This window comes from Lepidochelys kempii, chromosome 4, assembly GCF_965140285.1.
Source record: "Lepidochelys kempii isolate rLepKem1 chromosome 4, rLepKem1.hap1, whole genome shotgun sequence".
Lineage (NCBI taxonomy): Eukaryota > Metazoa > Chordata > Testudines > Cheloniidae > Lepidochelys > Lepidochelys kempii.
The window spans coordinates 125243967-125259260 of record NC_136383.1 but is presented as its reverse complement, the minus strand read 5'-3'; the positions used below and the strand labels follow the sequence as shown (position 1 = coordinate 125259260).

The following is a 15294-nucleotide window of genomic DNA, read 5'->3' as shown; positions in this document are numbered from 1 at the left end:
AGGGAAAGAGGCACAGAGGGGAAGCGACTTGCCCAAGACCATATAAATCACTGAACTTGGGAGCTCCCCTCACATTCAACCCCCTGCTTACTACTCTAATTCATGTCACTTCCTAGATATGCATAACTTGAATCCAGCACATTCAGGGATTAAAGCACACCAGACCCTCGCTAGAAAGCAGGATTTGGGATCCATGCACAGTACTGTGTTAACATGGGGACCGTGTTAAAATGAACTGCAATTAAAGTAATTAAATTTGGGATCCATGGCCGCGACCACGTTATATGCAAATTCGCACTATACAGATGCACGTTCTAGCGAGGGTCCAGTGTATTCAACTGGGGGCGTGGGGAGGGGGAGAAGAATCAGATAATGTGTGATATGTTAGAATGATTTTACAGCACAACTCGGATGAAAGTCAGTGGATTATAGTACTACTAAGATGAACATGCTTCACTGACTTTGTACTCTTATACAGGACCTCAATGAGATTTTGCTGCACAGTAGAGACCACTGAAGTTCTATTACTGTATTTCATGGCAACCTGCACCAAATCATACTGCTACCATGGAACAAATCTTCAAGAGTAGGCTTCTGATTGCTACCATTATTTGTACAGTGGGCTTGATTCATTTTTCTCTGGCTGGAGTAAGTCTGGCATAACTCTGCAGCAGTCAACAGCATTACACTGGTTGAACAGCAATGTTATTAGAATTTGGAGGTGGAGTGCTCTCTGATACAAAAAGATTCTCTCTCCACATTGTTATACAGATTCACGGGTTTTAAAGCCAGAAGGGACCATTGTGATCCTTTAGGCTAACCTCTTGCATAAGACAGCTCATAGGAATTCCATGAATTACCTCCTGCTTCAAGTCCAATAGCTGTGGCTGAACTAGAGCATCTCTGGGAAAAACATCCAATTTTTATTTAAAGATTTCCAGTGATGACGACGACGACGACAACAACTAGGCTCTTATCTAGGGCTTTTCATCGGTAGATTGAGAATAACTCTTGGTAAATTGCTCCAGTGGTTAATTACCATCACTGTTGCAAAGTTCTGCCTCTTATTTCTAGTATGAATTGGTCTAGCTTCAACTTCCAGCCCTCAGATCTTATCTTTGTCCGCAAGGCTGAAGAGCTCTCATCAAATTTCTGTTCCTTATGTTGATACTTATAAGCAGATCATGTGTATTTTTACGTATCTGTATGAAATTTCTATGATCCACCCTTAGGTCCTTAATTGATCCATAGCAATCTATATACATACAGTTACTGAAAACAAACATTTTTATATCCTGTATATGAAGAGGGAATATGGGGGTTCATTCATATTGACCCCTGATTTTAAAACAGCAAATTTCAATAATGCAATACAGCCGGGGTTCTCAATCTTTTCCTTTCTGAGGCTCCCCCAAACATGCTATAAAAACTCCACGGCCCACCCTATGCCACAATAAACAGGTTTTCTACCTATAAAAGCCAGGGCCAGCGTTAGCTGGTAGCAAGCCGGGCAATTGTCTGAGGGCCCATGCCACAGGGGCCCCTGCGAAGCTACATTGCTATGGCTTCAGCCCAAGGTGGCGGGACTCAGGGCCCTGGATTCAGCTTTCTACCATGGGCCCCAGCAAATCTAATGCTGGCCCTGCTTGGTGGCTCCCCTGAAACCTGCTTGCAGCCCCCACAGGGGGCCCCGGGATGAGAACTACTGCAATACAGCAAGGAAATGGGTGTTAAGGATACTTGAATCCTACTTGTAGCCTACTGCTTTGAAATGGTGAAAACATTTCCTGCTGTCTCCAGACAGAGGGAAAAAAGTATTTTCTAGGTAGCCCTTTAAGTCTTATGGTAGATACTGGTTACTGCTCCTCTTCAAACAAAGGAACAAACTTATTTATACTTTTGGAAAGGGATTTTTGAACCCCTGAATTGTCCTCCAGTCAGCTTTATTCTAGTTCTACTACAGATTAATCAAAACTAAGCACAGTTGTCTTTCTAGGTTTGTGTACATAAAACAGAAAATTGCCGATTGGCTATACTGCACTGAAACCACTTGAATGGGAACTTTTGGTTGGTTTCAACACAATAGCAAGTGCATTCAGCTAGTTCTTTGTTCACTCACTTGTCACAAACTTATACACCAAACTAAAAATAGGTGGATTTATTATCTCAAGCACAATCTCACTACTTTTCACAAAGCAAAAAAGGTAGACCCAGAAATGCATTCAAACCCCTCTAACTAAAGCTTTACATGTTACACCAGTACAGTACCACACCTTTCAAGCACAATCATGCTCAGTGGGGAGTCAGTGAGTACTTGCTCAATGGTCCTCATTTTATAAAGGATGCTGGACTAACAAAACAAAAGAACCCACAGTTGGCAATGGATGGAACTCAATCAGCCAGAAGTATTCTTTTGTGTAAAGAAAGAAAAGAAGCTCAAAGAGTTTTAGAAGGAGTAGGGTTATAAAATGTCTGAATATTAAAACTCTGTGTAGGAAACAATGGAGGGGAAAGGAAATAAAAGAAAATATCCCTAGACCCTTGCTTTCAAACCAAATAAGCAAGTTAGGCCCACAGGAATTTGAAAGCAAGCTGATGTGTGCATGCGCTTCTGAATCTCTGGTTCAGAAATTTCACAGGAAGTCACTATACACTTCTGAAGTTTTTTGTTTTAATAAGTGATTTCACTGGCGCGTTTTGCTACATGACTTTACACAACACATTCAATTTAACCATGTCCTTAGTGGTGTTTAAAAACCCACAATGTATTACAGAAATGTGTTCGTTACAGTCCATTCTCCTTGAAAGGCTAAATATAGTTTTTCAAAAATCCCACATGTACTTAGTGTTGCCCCAGTTCTCACCACTAACTTGCAAGATGTTGTGCTTTTCTTAAAGCCCCTGCTCCTGGAGCACTGTTATTACATGAGAATCTCAACCTTTCATTCTAAAAAAAAAGTAGCCGGTTTCTAGCTCTCACTGGAATGGAGGGAAGCTTGAAAACAAACTCTAAAGGCTCAAAAACTAGGAGGCAAATTAAAAGACTCCCCCTTGCTCTCCCCCAATTATTTTTTAATCTCATGGTATTTTGTGGCCTGATTTATGATTCTTGAATGCTTGGAATTGGCAACTCTGCTTTTTCCAAGCTATCCTCTCCTCTCTATGAAAGGCACCATTTTAACAAAATATTATAGAAATTATTGATACAGCACTTAGACAATATCATCGTGGCCCCAGGAAGCTCACAATTTAAGTTTAGCCATAAAACCTACATAACACCCACCAGGCTTGTTGTGCTCAATTGCACAGATCTTGTTTTGCGAGGACTGTGGAAAAAGGTTTTCTTTGATTGTCAGCCTTTCCTTAAGAACAAAACTTCCACAGGGAAGCAAACTGAATCCCACCACCTTTACATCAATATTTCCATCAAGCCACCACAGAAAGAATCCAGCATCTCTCTAAAAGTCAAGCTTGTGTCGGGAAAGTGTTCCACTTTCATGAAGTGGTTTATGCACCTAATTACAATGATGGTAATTACTAATGAATGCAACTGAGATGCCTATAAATTATCGTAAGCCACTTTTATCATACATTTCACATTACTACAAAACTTCTTTAAAAAGTTTCCATTTAAAAATCAAGATCAGAGATATGCAAGTATTAGTAATTTATGTTGTGGTAGTACCCAGAGACCTCCACCATGCTGGAGCTCTGTACCAGTTTCTGTCTATTATGACAGACAAAACATAGTAGGCTGCAGTTCATGCCCCGAAGTGTTTACAAAGATCTCTGAATTTTCCAGTGATTTCAAACATTTCAAGAAATATTTGATCCCATATCATCCCACCACTGCAGCTTTTACTTTATACACAGTAGAATCAATTTTAGCTCACACCAAATAAAAGCAGATATACTAATTTAACAGCTACGCCACATTGAACAGAATGACCGTGCAAAAACCATATGCACACTGGTGGCCTGATTCTCCACTCTTACACCTGCATACTTATTGAAGCATATGAGGTTGCACTAACAACAGTGGAGAATAAGGACTTCGATGTTTGACTCAAACAATGTCATTATCATCAGTGATGCACTCACAAAATGGTTGGCACTGTGCAAAACAAATACAAGAGGCATTCTTGATCCTACAGTCTGGCAGGAAGGTGGAACCATTCACAAAAAGTGCAGAAAACAAGGAGAGGAAAAAATACAAACAAGGTTATCCATTGCAGTGTTGAATGTTTGGAACCTACTAACATTTGTGTTAATTTAAATTCCAAGAAAGTGATTTATAGCATCTGAACTCCAGGCTCAAAACTTAAAATTAAAGACTCAGAAGGAAATGCATTTTCTCAAGTTTAAAACTTATAAAAAACTGTTTGGGCATAAAACTGCCACTTCGATTTGTAAGAGAAAGTTACCATATATACTCGTTCATTAGCCCGGTCATTTATAAGCCGACCCCCCAAGATGGATAGATAAAAATAGTAAAAACCTGTATGACCCTTTCATAAGCTCCCGGCCCATCAGGGTAAGCTGCTGGCGGGTCAGGACGTTTTGTTTACCTGGAGCGTTCACAGGAACGGAGCCCCTCAGCCCCCTGTGGCCGCGGTTCGCGCCACTTCCCGCAGCTCCCATTGCCTGGGAACAGCGAACTGCGGACACAGGGAGCCGAGGGGCTCCATGCCTGCAGACGCTCCAGGTAAACAAAATGACAATGTATTAGATATTCAATTCAATGATTTTACAGAGTTTAAAATCAAATTTTAGTGTAGATCCATTTTAAGCTGACCCCCGCTCTTTGATGCATCACATTTTTACCAAAAATATTCAGCTCATGAATGAGTATATACGGTAGTTACTTATTAGTAACTGGAGGTTCTTCGAGATGTGCGGTCCCTATCTGTATTCCACTGCGGTGACACATGCACTGTATCAGGAGATAGAAGGCAGGACAGACCAACCGCCTTTCCAGTTCCTTCACCACAAGCCAGAGAAGAGCTGAAGCAGATGAGAAGGTGGGCAGGTATGGACCACACATCTCAAAGGATCCTTCAGTTATTACCAGGTAAGTAACTTTCTCTTTTGCTTCAAGTACTGGTCCCTATCTGCATTTCACTGTGGATGACTGGACAAGCAGTACTCAAATAGGAGGAGGGTGCAAGGTCATAGATGGCAGAGCAGAACAAAGGACTGCTGTTCCAAAAGATGCACTGGCAGAGGAGTACTGTACCATGGCATAGTGTCTAGCAAATGTGTGGATTGAGTGCCACATAGCTGCCTTACAAATATCAAGTAGAAGCACCTCTTGAAGCAACACCATAGATGTTGCTTGCGCTCTTGTGGAAAGAGCTCTTATCCAATGAATATGGGAAGGTTAGACAGCTGATAGAGAAAAACAGAGCCTGAGATCAATTTCGAGATTCTTTGAGAGGATACAGGCTGACCTCTGACCCTTTCCATTATGGCAACAAATAATCTAGGGGGATTTCCTGATTGTTTGTGTTCTCTGCAGATAAAAGGCTAAAGGTTCACCAAACATTGAGAGAATGGAACCCTTTTTTTTTTCTGAGCATGTGTGAGGTTTTGGGAAGAACACAGGTAAGTGAATAGACTGGTTCAGGTAAAAATCAGACTACTTTGGGGGTGAATTTAGGGTGTCAATGTAACAAAACTTTATGCTTATGGAGTATAGCGTAAGGAGGATCTGCCATCAATGCTTCAAGCTCACCAACCCTGCTGGCTGAGATGATGGCTATCAGGAATGTGACCCTCTTGTATAGTAGAGACGTGGAACAAGAAGCTAAATGTTCAAAAGGACGCTTAGTTAGTACGGAGAGAACAAAGTTCAAGTCCCACTGAGGAGCACTCCCACTAACAATCAACTGCAAAGCGCCTGATGAGACAGTCTGCTAGCACATTTTGCTTTCCTGGGAAGTAGACAGCTGACAGTGTAATCTGGTTGCCAATGCACCAGTTCCACAGACTGACCTTTCTGCACGCAGGGGGACAGATCTCACTCCTGCCTCTTTGTTAATGTAGAAAATAGGTCATGATGTTGTCGTCTGACATTTTTAGGGCATAGTGACCTTGAATGAACAGGAGAAAGGTTTCACAAGCCCTTCAAACTGCTTGTAGTTTGAGAACATTGATTGCATCCTCTACTTTCAAGGTGTCCAGGTGCCTTACACTGTATGGTTGTCCAGGTCAGCTCCAAAACCCAACAGGCATGCGTTAATAATTATTGTTCTTTCTTGTGTGGAGGCAATGAAGGGAATGCTGACGCAAGCCTGATGGGGATTCTTCCACCATGACAGGGATATCGTACTACTTTGGTGGGAACAGTCACTATGGGGTTCGTGGACTGTTGGTTTGGCAAGTACACAGTTTGAAGCCACAATCATAGGCAATGAAGGTGGAGTCTTGCAAAAGGTGTGACCTAACGGCATGAGGCCACATGGCCTAGGAGAGAAAGAGGTTTTGAAAGGCACTCCGGGGTTGGTTATGATCTGGTCCAGGGTAATGTTCATAGACTGAAACCTGTCTCTCAGCAAGTAAGCCCTTGCCACGAAAGGTGTTGCTGGACATTTACAGTAGTGCTTGGGGGACAAACAGAAAAAGGATTAATAGATTCTGGATGCTCCTACAGCCTGGTCCCGTGAGACTCTACTGGATCTGGAAGAGTTGCAAGATGACCCAATGCATGTGTCCCCACTCATACCTACCCTATGGCCTGGGTGCATTTGAAAATAGGGAACCAGACTGGAACTCTTCGAACTGGAGTAGTCCCCAATTTGCCATGGGAAATAATTTAAAGGGACTGACGACACCATTTCTCCTTGCTACTATTCTGTCACCCAGAGAACCTGGGTACTGTTCTAGTCTGATTGTCTGACATCTTTCCAACTGCCATGTGAGACCTTTGTGATGGCCCACTGCAATGCAAGACGACTTGGAAACAGCAACAAGGAGCCAGGAAGGCCTGGCAACGAACAGACTTAGCAGCTGGCAAGCTGGCAGCTCAACAGAACCACCTTGGGACAACACTTCTTGACAGTGAATCAATGGTACCTCCAACTAGGACCTTTGATTTGGTTTAGGAACGAGATGACGCTATTAGAAAGGCACACAATTGGCATGTGGTGATTAATAGAATCATTGCACAGGAGAGTCAGGACTCCCAATTTCCCCACTTTGAACTACAAAATTATTTACTTTGCGAAGTGGAGAAGAATTTCCAGACAGGTGAGATACATCACCAGTTCGGGATGCTGGAAACCACCATCTCTGGTATCTCATATGAAATGGCTGGGTTCAACCCCTACAGGACAAGACAAAGGCCCTGAGAAAGACCCAGTTACCACCAAGAAGCAGGTGTGGGCTTTCCTGGGTCTAGCCATGTAGTGCCAAAGGTTCACGCCCCATTTCATGACACTTGCTGCACCACGGACAGACTTCAAGAAAGCCAATGCATCTCAAGCAGTCCAGGTTACACTGGGCTGTCCCAAGGCCTCTACCAAGATAAGGATAACCTCAGTCAACAGCCTGTGTGACAGTATTTGGACTTCTCACTCATGTTTATGTTACAAATGGATACTTCCACAGTTGGACCGGGAGCAATACTGTCAAAAACATTCAGGGGGTGGAATATCCTATACTGTGTATAACCCTGAAGCTGCAGCCACAGGAGAGCAGATACTCCACCACCAAGAGCATGCTGGGCCATCAAATGGATTGTAGGGGCCTTACAATATTATCTTTTAGGGCTTCCTTTGACCTAGTAACAGACCATGCAGCCCTTAAATGGTTGCAAGTGAGGAAGGACACTAATACATTACTCAGTAGTATCTATCATTACAACCATATGTTTTTTGTGTATGGCACCGGCCAAGTTCACAGCTCTAGAATGTGGACTTCTTTTCCTGGGACTGATGTTCTTGCAGAAGGGAAGAGATCAGAGTCCTGGGCCTGTTCTGCAGGGGAGGTGTGTGACTAAGTACATCAGGCCTTCTCTGCCCCTCAGTTCCCCACCCAAGGAAAATTCACTCATACTGGACCACCACCAAAACAGTCCTCGAAAGGCTTGGAAGGGCCAAGAAAAAAAAACACTGACCAATCAAGAACCAGCAGGCCAGTTAAGAAGGCTTGCCTGCTGTTGCTCAGGGACAGAGCTGGGTGAGACTGGAACAGAGCTCCTCAGGGCTAACCCAGACCCATACCAGGGCCTTGCCCTAAGCATGATTATTAATTGCTTGCCTTTTGCCACCTTGTGCCCCCCCACCCCATCTAAATGGGCACACGGCCAAGTCTTGAGTTGCCATTTTGTCATTTGATTGTTTTGAGACTGACACCAAGCTTATGGCACAGAATACTCTACTCCAAACCTTGCAGATGAAGGTGGGGAGTGTCCACAGAACCATGTATGGCCCAGAAGAGGGCAATGCAGAGCAGCCCCACTTCCCACAGTGGCCCATGAGAGCCACTGCTACTTTTTACTGCTCCCCACCTGACCAAAGAGTCTACCTTCTGCAGAGCTCCTAAAACGACGGACAAGCCAAAAAATTGGAATGTTATTAAACTATTTATATTTGGGACTGGGGCCTAACTATGCCGAGTGCTGTGCAAACTTAGAAATGAGACAACCCCTACCCTGACGGGCTCTGACAGAAGAAAAAAAGGCCTTTTCTTTTTTGAAAGGTTTCTGCTGCAAACAAATTTATGCATCTTTGCATAAAGAAAAAGTATGCAGTCATTTGCTCAGTCACAAAAATCACATAAGAAAAACTGTTCATATTCCCCCTCACCCCTTCCCTTCTAATTTTATAGGGAGGTTTCCCCCTCTCCCATCTGATTTAGTAATTCACATCTTTCACTTCAAGCATGAGAGTTTTCACATTTATCATTTAAGACACTAACTTATGAAGATCATATTTCCAGTTTCACAGATACAAAGAAAGTGTTTGTAGTGCTTACTATTGTTAGCATTACACTTACAACATGTATCTTTAAAACTCATATAAATTGACCTCTCTCCAGTCTATCTGCGTTTCGGTTTTTGTGTTTTGAATGGGTATCTTGACACAAAGGGGTCTATTCACATTGTTTTGCATGAGGGAATTATGCTGACAAGTTCCTCTACACAGAGATGAGAATACACTCTGATTGCTCAGGTTGACATTTCTGAACAGTATATGGATATTGATCAACAAGAGAATGACTGCTTGCAGCAGTAGCAGGTAACAGTATTGGTCTTTAGGATCCAAAACAAACACTGCCATAATTTTTCACTGGAGTTGTATTATGTATGTTTTTGGCTATCTATTCAGAAAGACAAAAACATACAAAGAACATACAACACATTCCCTCCCGCTTCCCCCACCCTCAGAGTGCAGTACATTTTAGTGAATATAACTTAGCTCATAATATAAGAACAGCTAACTCGCTAAGAGGAAACTTGCAATGAAGTAGTATTTTATTGTTTTAGTATTTTACTATTTTTATTTTACTAATGAATCATCCTTAACTGAAACTATTTCTAAATAAAGAGGACAAAAAAATTATAAACTTACAAATAATTTGTCAAAACTGTTTTTCATGTTCACACTGAACATTGTGCCAGATTTGGACCGTATTTAGCACTGGTGTAAATCCATTGCCTTTGTCCTCTGACATGAGGACAGAATTTGATCCCTTAGGTCTATGAACATTGCCAAATGGTATTATTTCTTACCACTTACATTTGTCATCTTGACTTTTATGCAGGACTATGCATCTTCTACTATACCTGACACATTTAGCAACACTAATGGTCTCATGCATTCATAGCTGCAACCATCCCATTCATGCTCAGAAGTCCATAGACTCAAATCCCTATGCGTTATTAAAACTATCATTTCGTACTTTTTTTGCAGAGTTTACCAAAGGGTGAGGTATAACAGACCAGTAAAGCTAGCTGTGAATATTAAATTGACATGTATCTGTTGGAAAGATTTATACCAGATTACAAAAGTAAACTTTGAATTTTAAACTTCAAACTGCACTCATTAGTTACTGACAGATGTCAGCCTCACTTACATTATTAGGTTGTGTTGGCATTCTATTATAACCAGCATTTTAAAGGGTTTTATAATTAGGCCATAAAATTCACTCCCAGCTGGAAAAAAAGGTCACAGCCTGGAAGCAATTTCATCCTTTACTTTTTTTTTTTTTTGATACAAAAAGAAAATCAGATTTATATATTCTTAATATATAATCATTAAAAAGCAAAGATGCTAGGAATGTTTTGCTCACCTTAAGTTAAAAAAGGACATTTCAAAATGAATTCTTATTGGCTGTTAATCCAATCTACAGGTGCACCAGGGCCACTGATTATTTCCAGAGGAAAGTTAAACTGAGCAAGTTACATTTGTCTGTGTAAAGGGAAAAATGCCCAATGGACATGTCCAGTATGTTCACTATATCTAGCACCTATAAACTAAAATACAATAGCTGTTATATCTAATATTAACGCTTTCTGACAAGGGCTGTTTTGAGACAACTTAGTTAACATAAAGCCACAAAGACACTGGTATTTCAGTATCAGGTCAATCTGTGCTTTTTAAAGAGGTTTAGAACAATGTTGTTCCGAGATATCCTTTCTTGGTTCGGAAGTCACAAGGTGCTGAGGGCACTTGGCACCTGACAGAGTAGGATGTTTGGATATAGATTCCCTTGCCAAGGTTCACAAATCAAGGCAAGTGGTCATTTATCCTTTGTGCTAGCCAAATGGATACCATACTTGTTCATGGTGGGCTGGGGAAAAGGAGGAAGGCAGGCAGGCTCTTTTAGGTAAGACTTTACAATAAAGATCCTGCCTGTTTTGAGTGAACATTAGAATTCCTATGGCATTTCTCTTAATGGCAAGAGTTTGTCTCAGTCACCTACTGAAGTGCAGTGTGCTGTGCACCAGCTGTCCAACTCCATGATGCCTCCCTTTGGTTTGTAAAGCACTTTTGGAGCCTTTGGATGAAAGGTTGTACATAAAATGTTAAATATCACATAATTCAGGTTTTTAAAAGGCTGTAAATAGTCCACGCTACCAAATTTCATGCATTAATACAGGAAATTTCTTTACTTTCTTTTATTGTGGAAAACAATGAAACATGAAAGAACATTTTAGTGATTTCATTATCCTAACTCAAACAAAAGGAAACAAATTTTATTAGTAAAAGCAAACTTATTTAAAAGTAGGAAGTCACTTATTTGAATGCCAGTTTTTCACCACACCAGTTTGCAACATATGACTGCAAACAGAATTATCTATCAATCACCCTCAGAAATATAAATAGCTCATTCTGTTTATTCTCAAACACTTTGATATATCTAATTAAGGTCAATGCCAATGCTTAGAGTTATTTTTTTGAAATAGCTAGGTTACTTTCAAATAGTAATATCCGACTATATCAGTGGGTTACAAATATTTAAAAGGAGTAGCTTTTATTGGTGTAAAAAAGTGTCTTTCAGGTTTGTACACTTTGAAGAAAAGGAATTCATGTATAATCATGAATAAACTAGTATTTCCCATTCTAAAAATCCAGTGGATAAAATCAAAGTCTAATAAAGGAGGCTGGCATAGGCTAAATTAAGCTGAGTATCTTCCGGTACATTTGAGACATCTGTTTACCTAAGTGCCAGTATCTGTGTACAACAGAAAACAGTCTGTGCAATGCAAGTCTAGCAGAAAGACAGACGACGTGACAGTTAAACTGATTCAGTGAGGTATTTCCCTACAGGATGTATTTTTATAATCGCTCTAGGCTTTGCAACGATTGTGTTTTGTTTTTTTGCACTTTCTGAAGAAATTGCTCAGACAGTGACTTCAGTCAAAAGCAAGTAAAGTACACCTCCTACAGTACAGTTTTACACTGAATACCTTCTAATATATAAAAAAAGAAAAAAAAAAGACAGCCTGGTTTCAAAATGAATGAAACTCTTTCATTCTGGAACTAAACAACTGCAATATCACACCCCACCCAATACTTCATTCACAACTTAAAGAATTCCACTGAATTATTAACTCAGTAAGTGGTACAATTAACTCATTTCTCTTGAATTTCTAAGGATCTTAATAATTGACCTTCATTCTGGCCAAATTACTTTTAGAAATCAGAAAGTGGTTTTCCATATTAATGATGGAAACTTGCTGAATAACTTCTTTAATCCCAGATGGGGGTGGGGAGGGGAAATCAATAATTCTCTCTGCCACCTCCTCAGCCCCAGACGGACAGAACCAGGACCATCAACATAGCCCTTTGGGTACCAGCTTGGAAACATCAACTGAAAATATCTCATAGCTGGCATATTGTACCAGGATTCTTAACTTGATACATGGATACATTGTCAATGAACCTTATTCTAACAATGTTCTAAATCTAAATTACCAATGTTCTAAATCTTATTCATCCTTCCATGAATCAAGTTAAGAATTGATACATGCCAAACAGGCTTGGCATGAACTTGTTTATCACTGACTAATTTAAAAAGCCCACACAGCTGCCTGCAAGCTTACATGTGAGTTTATGGATAGCTCCTTTTCACATAAGGTCAAATGCAGCTGGTCTGGTACTCATTAGCTATTTCAACAATGAATTCTTACTTGTACTTATAGCAACTTGCCAAAGAGGAACAGTAAATCTGCATCGGATATTAAGCTTCATCCTCTTATGAGCACACTTCCAGAACAAAGTACTGTAAGTTTAAGTACTGCTTTTCAGGGCTGACGGAGGGCTACATGGTGTTGAACACTTATGAGAAGGCCAGCTATCTGTAAGACATTTGTTATACAAGTGACATTTGTAAAAGGAAAAACAGTATCCGTAATGAGATTTCCTTTCCTCGCTGTCCCCAGATCACACACTATTGGGCTGTCCTTTGCAGTTAGAGCACAGGGAGGCCTGCAACACAGAGGCTTCACTTCATTAAATGCCATTTTGGGCCTAATTTCAACATTGTGATCCACTCTGCTGATGCAAAGAAAGCAAAGCGCCAGATGCTCTCTGTGCCTGCCACCTCAGTAGTGCTTCATTCACGATTGCAAAAAACTTCAAGCCCCCATTCAAAACTAAGTACCCCCAGCCTGGTCTCTCCTGTCAGAGGACAAAGTGCTGGCTTGTCTTCAGCTCACTTTTGATGCTTGATTATCATCTCCTAGCCTGGCCTACTGCTATCTCCTTTCCTTCTTCCCAAGCCTGCTGGAATTTGAACTTTAAATGGATGTCCTCCCTGGTAACAATAGATAAAAAGGGAGCCTTTGATTGTTCATGCGTTGCTGAAAAGAAAGACCAGAGATTCATCCTGGCTGCAACCTAGCAGGATCTCATCAAGCACAGCTCCCATTCCATTCCAATGTGACGCTTTAGCCTGTAGCTACTCATTCAAGCTCACCGTGTCTATGTTTCCATTCAAAAAGGACGAATTCTTCAGGTTTCCCGTTAAGAAATTAAATGTCGATCCTGTGAATGAAGGGCAACACCAAGCTTGGAAAGCAGCCAAAAGGCTCTAACAACACTCAGTAGTTTGGAGTTAATTCAATACTTACTGCTTTCCAGCAGGATTTATAGTTGCATTATTTTTAAAGAAAAAATTACATAATCATGTTTAGGGCTTGGTAATAAACTATTTTTGGCGCCATCTGTTTTTCTAGTTGCTTGTGCCCCACTTAGTAGAATTTACTTTTATATGGCTCCTTATGACTGACCCACTTAAATTGCTCCAGTTACCAGACCCGAGAGCAAGACACAGGTTAGCTATACACAGAATATGTGATGCAATCAAATCTTTCCCAAATCACCTTTTAGAAAATACCACTTAAAAGAAAGCAGACTGAAGATAATCCTGAGTTGGTGCAAACCAGACTGTCTTCAATTTAAAAAATCTGCACAAGTTTGTAAGTAACACCAGGCAATACATTTCATACAAAGAATGTTACTATCTGGAAAGTAAAAAATGCTCATTAACTGCGTTAAATCATCTGAAAAATGTTTACTCCTGGCAGTGTTTTTCTGAGAGATAGTTGCCAAGTTTCAACCTCATTAAACCCATAGATATTCTGTAACAACTACATTCTGTCAGGCCACACTACCGTTATAGAGAGGGAAATGGAAAGTGGAAGCAGCTGCTGCAGGCAACTTGCCCCAGCAGAGAGGAGATGGTTCAAACAGCAGCTGCCACCCAGGCAAGAGCCCCCCCCCAAACCCACCAAATTAACTCTTCAAACTCACATTTATATTCTGCTCTTAGCGTGGGACACAACACTGGTGGCCTCCTCAGCATGACAAGAGGGATAAGAGTGAAGGGGTTGCTGATTTCTCAAATTCTGATTCAAGTAATGCTTTGGATACTTGCATACTGATTAAGTTCTCAGAAACACATTGAGTAGGAGCAGCAGTACATTCATCTTGACCCATGACACATCCAAGTTTCCTTTCTAACCAAAATAGCAGCAAAAATATTTAAAGGCTTTGCTCTTAATTATGTCAGATTTAAAAAATTCTACTTAAAACAAGGGAGAAAAAAGTTGTTAGTATTGAACAAATGTTCTTCTTACCCTTTGTGTGGGGCAGCAGTGTTAAAGGTTATTGGTTTACTGGACTTTGCAGCATAGCTATGGGTGATGTTCCTAGAAAATAGGGGTTATGCTGAAAAAGCGAAGAAATGATCGGTATTATGCAATATTAACTCACTTATGTACTTGGAACACGTGATATAATCACACGTATAGGCGCATGTGCACAATCTCTTTAGTGAACTCTAGACCTAGAAATAAAATTCTAAGGATTTCAAATCAACTCTTCAAGCAATCCATATTATTGAAATCAAGTTCACTTGGCCCTGACAGTTGGGTTTTAATCACTTTCTGGAAGAGAGTACAACTAGCATACACTGAGTGAACGGTGGGGGTGGGACGGGAGTTTAAATACTCCAACCGGAATAAGTTTTGTATGTCACAACAGTCAATTAAAGGTATACCTTGCAACCACCATTATTTTATTTTATTTTTTAAATAAAACTCAGCAATTGGCAACATGAATTATAACTCCCAAAGGCTGCTGCACGACCTGCATGTGCATTTACAGTATGTGAATTACTGAAGAATGTGATGGCTGATGAAGGCTCCTGCCTGCAACCAGAGGGTTTGAGACTCACTGTTTTTATTAGCAAACTGTTATAGTTTCCAAACTTCAAGTGGCTGAGGAAACCATCTCCAGCTTTCTGCCCAACACACCTAACCCCGTAACCTGGTGCAACCACAAA

General features: G+C 40.8%; 1 protein-coding gene across 19 annotated transcripts in view; it reads right to left on the bottom strand.

The window, feature by feature from the left end:
• Window positions 1-15294, bottom strand: part of FAM53A (family with sequence similarity 53 member A) — a 165522-nt gene that overhangs the window by 66870 nt on the left and 83358 nt on the right. The window lies entirely within an intron of this gene.